This window comes from Nannospalax galili, unplaced genomic scaffold, assembly GCF_000622305.1.
Source record: "Nannospalax galili isolate Female #2095 unplaced genomic scaffold, S.galili_v1.0 scaffold318, whole genome shotgun sequence".
In the NCBI taxonomy this organism is placed as follows: domain Eukaryota; kingdom Metazoa; phylum Chordata; class Mammalia; order Rodentia; family Spalacidae; genus Nannospalax; species Nannospalax galili.
In genome coordinates this window covers 1,366,006-1,372,114 of record NW_008341889.1, presented here as the reverse complement: position 1 = coordinate 1,372,114, position 6,109 = coordinate 1,366,006, and the positions used below count along the sequence as shown (strand labels likewise).

Sequence of the window (6,109 nt, the reverse complement as noted above, 5' to 3'; positions counted from 1 at the left end):
GCAGAAAAAGATGCAAGTAATATTTGTATATACCATAGAACTGATAGAAGAATACACTAATAAATGAAATAATGTCAGTCTGTCCAGAATGTACTTAGCAATCCTAAATATATTGAATTACAGAACAAGGTTAAAATATATGTTGAATCAAACTACAAAGAATTGAAAGAAGGAATAGGAAAATTCACAATTCCTCATTCAGGACTTGATGTATAACTAGAATCTATGACCTCTCTAGTCACTAAAGTTTGGGTGACATCATGCGCAAGACACATGCGAATGCAAACCAAATGAAAACGTAGCATAGAACTGGGGAAACAGGCTAGAATTGTCAACCATAGTCGAGGGACTGTTGGCAGCCAATCACTGCTGGATGAGAGTCAGTTGGTCTTCTTTAACTGAGTGGCGAGAACAGGCTGACCGTGCTCCAGTGGGTGAAATCTCACTGAGGAACGTCTGGCAACACAAATGTGACTTGATAGGCCTTAGATATGTAACATAGTGCATGAAATCTGGTGGAAATTATTTGAGGACAATCAGCAAACAATAATATTATATTCATAGTAAAATAATTTAGTTATGAATTCAAATGGCCTGTTTCAGGCAAACAATCTAGGGTAATTTTAGTAGGGAAATTTGAAAGAGTAGGAATTGAGAATTAGATAAAATAAATTTTAGTAAGAGTGACTATGTTTAAAAAATTACTAAGCATTCTACAATATTGTTACTATAATTTAAACATTATTTCTATAAATATGTACAATTTAATTATATCATTGAGCTTAAGAAATTAATGAAAGAATAAAATACTAATTTATTCAATATATGCATATGTCTGCATTTTTTTAAGACTATTAGGAAAACGAGAACCATTTATAGAAGAATATAGTTTTAACAACCACTGTAAAAGGCTACAGAAAGAAGAAAACTTTCTATTTTAGGGAGGCAGCATGGTAAATGGTTGGGCTTTGTAATACAATGCAGAACACAAAACAACGATATTTTAAACCATACAATGTTTTATTCTTTAATATTTTCACTGATTCTTTGAGAATTTCATACATTCTATTTTGTGTCTTGTGTGTGTGTGTGTGTGTGTGTGTGTGTGTGTGGCCTCATGTATGCCATGGTATGTGTGAAGTTCAGAGGTCAGCTTTCTCTTCTTTCCTTCCACAAAGTGGATGAATCCCAAGAGTAGAAATTAAGTAATCAGGCTTTGAGTATTGCATCTTTACCCACTGAATCATCCTTCCAGCCAAGATGTAAATTTTAGAGTTTATCTAGTTACACAAATATTTAACATAATTAAGAAGTTAGATATAGATGCAAAAATAAATCCTCTTTTGCTACCCCACAACTCATTGTTGAGTATGAGTTTTGATTTATGTAAAAAAGGTTATGATACACAAGAAAGCTCAAAATGCTGATGATTTTGATAAAGTTGGTTTGACTAACATTTTATAATTTGAAAACATAGCTAATGAGAACCCAGGAAGTATAGGATTAGTATCCTGATTTTCATGTGCTAAATGAAAACTTTCTACATTTTTATTTTAAATGTTTTTAAGCATGAGTTCTGCAGTTGAAGATATCTGTCTTATTATGAATGGATGTTTCTTTAAATGTAGCAAGTATATTTGTAGCAAGTGAACTTAAATCTCCCAGGAGATTTAAATTAAACTAATGAGATTTAAGTTATATATATGTGTGTGTGTGTGTGTGTGTGTGTGTGTGTGCGTGCGTGTGTGTGCTAAAAGTTAAATGCACCTCTCAAGAAGCAAAGTAAGGGATGATTAGATGGATGAGTGGGTAAAGGCTCTTGCCACTAAGAAAAATGATATGAGTTTGATCCCCAGAACCCATATGTTGGAAGGAAAGGACTAACTATCACAAGTTGTCTCCTGACCTCCATATGCACAGTATGGTGGCACAGCACAGAGAGAGAGGGAGAGAGAGAGAGAGAGAGAGAGAGAGAGAGAGAGAGAGAGAGAGAGAAAATCAAAATTAAAGTAAATTAAAAAAAAAGCACAGCAGGGTTGGAATTATGAGTATAGATGGAAAGTAGGAAATAACTTTAGGGAGTAAATGAGGTATTTAGCTCATTGATATTTTTATAAAGCTAAAGAGATTTCAGCAGAGCACCTAGTACACATCTCCCTCTGTGGTGAATGTTTCTCTTCCTGTGACATCTATGAGTGCTCATTTTCTTAATTTTCTTCTTACTCATCTCTCAGCCTATTCTCTCTACAGATTTCTTGTCTTGCTCTAAACCACCTTCAGGAGTTTTAGATAGACTTATATTTTCAACTTATTCTCTTTTCCATCTAACCTTCTCTATCTATTGTTTATTTTGATGTAGAAATAAATAGTAGGATCAACAACAACATTGATCAGTCTGTAACCACCTGGTTTTTACAATCTATAATGTAAGTATTGCTATAGTTTCTTGATGAATGGTTGATATCCTATTATCTCACTAAATTAGTATCCTCAAAAACAGGAACATTCCTGTTTTAGTTTACCTACAAATATTTGTTGTAGCAGAGTGCCCAAAAATATTAGAAGATAAAAAAGAAAGTAATGTAATGGGACATTTAAATTAATGACGAATTTAAGTGTAGATTGCAGGGACAAAATTGTTTCAATTTTTCTACAAGTAGCCAAATTAGGGGAAACCACAGAAAAAATGTTTACATTCCCCCAAATTAGAGATAGTTCTTTAATTATTTACTTGTTCAATTCTACACCTCCATTGGAGTGCAGCAAGCAGAAAACTGACCAGACTGATGCTATTAGACTTTTATTTTAAATGCACTTTGAAGTGATACCTAAGAAAATATTAATTATGCATTGGGTTGGGTACCATATAATGTTTCAATGCATTTAGACATTGTGTAATGCTTAAATCAGATTAAACACGCCTATTTCCTTTTCTCGCCAGCCTTTTATAAACACCATTTACTATCAAGTTTTATGAAATCATACATTTAAACTTTCAAATGAATGAGCTCATGCAGTACTTGTCTATGTATCTGTCTCATTAAATATAATGCATTCCCATATATCTTCAGATGTTCTACTATATTTTTGTAACAAATTCACATTGATCAGAATGTGATACATGGAAGACATCAGACCGAAAGCAATTGCCAGCATCCTGCTAACCTTCGTACTTTTGTACAGTGTCTCCTAAAGATGAGATTCCCAGGGACTCCTCATTCTGAAATGTCTTTCCTCTAAATCACAGTCATATTTTATGTTTACACATACACATCTGATTAATGTTAACATTTTAACTCTGAGCCATGTATAATGCTATTGTAGTGACAGATTTTACATGATAATCAGGGACAATTAATTGTAGACAATTTCAATAATAATTTCAAAACTCTCCCTTTTATTACTTAGATGGCATAAACACTCCAACATTGGCAAGTTAAGTTGAAAATAATTGTTCTTTAAGTACTTCATAAATTCAAGAAATATAAAGTCTTGTAATTCTTATCCATTTCTTTCTTCTGAACAAAGAAGTTGTCTTATTCTGTTTTCTTCTTGAAAAGGACCAGAAATACACACATTTAAGGTAAAAGAGAAAAATGTGCCCTTTCAATGAAAAATACAAGAAATTGAATTTCTGTCACATACTATGCCTTCTGTTGCTTCCTTCTTTGGAAAATATCTGGGGGAATTATAGAGGAGAGGCAAGAGATTTTAACCTCACAATGTGTGAGCATGGAGACAGTGAGGCAAAAATAGGTCTGATAATGCACTGCCTAAATAATGTTCAACAAAACAGTGAAAACTTCTTCCCTAAAAAGGAATATTTTTACCCTAAATTGTTTGGGATATCATAGAAAAAGAAATTTTAAAGCTCTTTTCTAGTTGTTCATAATACGATTAATTTAATAAGAATTTTTCCTTAACACTAAATGTTATTTATTACTGGAAAAGTTGTGCTTTAAATCTATTAGAGTGGATTATTCTGAATCAAAGCAACTAAGTATGATGATAAAGTAGCTTGAAGTAGGTGATTGCCTCCAATTCAATTGAAAAACAAGGAAAGATCAAAAAACATGAGAATTCTTTCTCTTTCCCATTTCTTTTAAGTATTTGGAAAGTGATTTATCATCCAGAAAGAGAACACTGGTAGAGGCATAGCTAACATGAATTAGAAAATAGAAAGTAGATGTCATTGTGGAGACTTTCTGCCCGTCTTACTCCTTGCCATGTCCCTTTTCACACATAACCCAAACAGCCTTTACCTTTCTGCTCTAGTGATTTTGGTGTCTTCTCTGCTGTTCCAAGAAAGACATTTTTTATTGCTGTTAATGTCCTAGTATTTATGTCTCTTGGAAGAAGTATGTTACTGCATGTTGTTACTTCTGCTCAAGGGCGCCCACAGTCACCAGCAACCCAGGTTCCAATAAATCTTCTTGATGCTATGTAGAAGTTTAGACTTTCTAACTAACCTAATTCAGCTTAACTCCTTAGAGCAACTGATATAAAGATATTCATTCTTGTAACTTCATTTTTTTTTCTCTTACCAACCAAGGGAGAATTTTTGTCCAATTGCATTTGAAAATGTTAAACTCCCTTAAGTGATACTATTTTGGTTATTAAAATAGTGATATCATTTAATTTTATTCTTCTTACTTTAAATTAATCTCCTTCCTGAAAAGAACACAAGGAGATAATATTCCTAAGATAATTAATGGTATTATATAATATCAATTCAATGTATAATTCAATGTCCTAAATAATACACACAAACACCCACGAAGCACAGAACTGAAACTCAGAAACTGAGCTCTGAAGTCCTTGCTCACTTTTACTACAACATATCTGGAGATGTTCATACGATGTTTCTCCTATTTGTTTTTGTTTGTTACTTGAGACCATGACTCACTATGTAGCCCAGGCTGGATTTGAATTTTGGATTTTCTTTCCTCAGTCTCCCTTGAATTGGAATTACAGGTGTCCAACACTACACTCAGCTGAAGTTCCTGTTCTTCCATCTGCATCTATACGTCATGTCAAACTTTTCTCTGTTGGTGAACATAACAAAATGGTAAGAAGAAATCATCATGATTCATAGACACTCAGGTTTTGTGGTAGATCGTGTTAGTTCAAAACCAGGATATACCCACTCCTCTCTGAGGCACATTCCTAAAAATTCACGTTCATAGATTCCCTTACAGGAAAATCTGCAAAGTTCTGAGTCATTTTTAAAATTTATTTCTTTTTGTTTTATGTGTATGTGTGTTTTGCTTGCAAGTATGTGAGTGCACCACATGCATGCAATGCCTGCAGAGGCCAGAAATGGGCATCAGATCTCTTGGAACTAGAGTTATGGATTGTTGTTAGTTGTCATGTAGATGCTTGGAACCAGACCCAGGTCCTCTGCAAAAGCAGTCAGTACTCTTAACCTCAGAGCCACTTATCCAGCCCCCTAAAGTTCTAAGTTTTGACAGATAATGTGCCTAGCAAAATCTCTTGCAGCTTCCTAGAAAGTCTATTACTTTAGTAACTCCAAAATATAATATAAAGTCTTCTGAAATCTTCTCCTTAACATTTCATAATAAATTATCAATGAAACCAAATTAATTGAAAATACACAGTAAAATTAATGATGCTTTATTAGACATCATCAGTCTTTACAATGAGCAGAGCAGCAAATGTTATATGCCACAGTTGGCACTGTAAGTTTGCCAGGATCTGGAAAGATTATTTCCTAGAATGAATTCAGCAGAGCCATATTGCAGCACCATAGGGCACAGCAGAGGTACTCTGGCACAGGGTCAGTACCAGCACGTATATGCTCACCCAGTTTGCTGGACTACTGCAGAATCACTGGCGACAGAGAAGACTGCTGAAGCATTTCAAAACTTTACTATTCCCAAATTTCAAGCAGGGATTTCAACCACTAAGAAACTGCATCTTTCGCAAGGGTAGGTGATATAGGCAAATACAGTTTGGAGCCAAGTGCCTCACAGCTGAGGAAAAAAGAAACAGCTTAAATGGGCTACAACAGACATAACTCCAGAAGCCATTAGAGAGCTGAGCCCAGCCAGGGTGGAGACCTCTGGAAGATGAAATGGGTAAAGCTCAT

General features: G+C 34.3%; 1 pseudogene; it reads left to right on the top strand.

Annotated features, from left to right (window-relative positions):
• Positions 1–1,289: 1,289 nt before the first annotated feature.
• Positions 1,290–1,401, top strand: LOC115071178 (annotated as a pseudogene).
• The last annotated feature ends 4,708 nt before the right edge of the window (positions 1,402–6,109 follow it).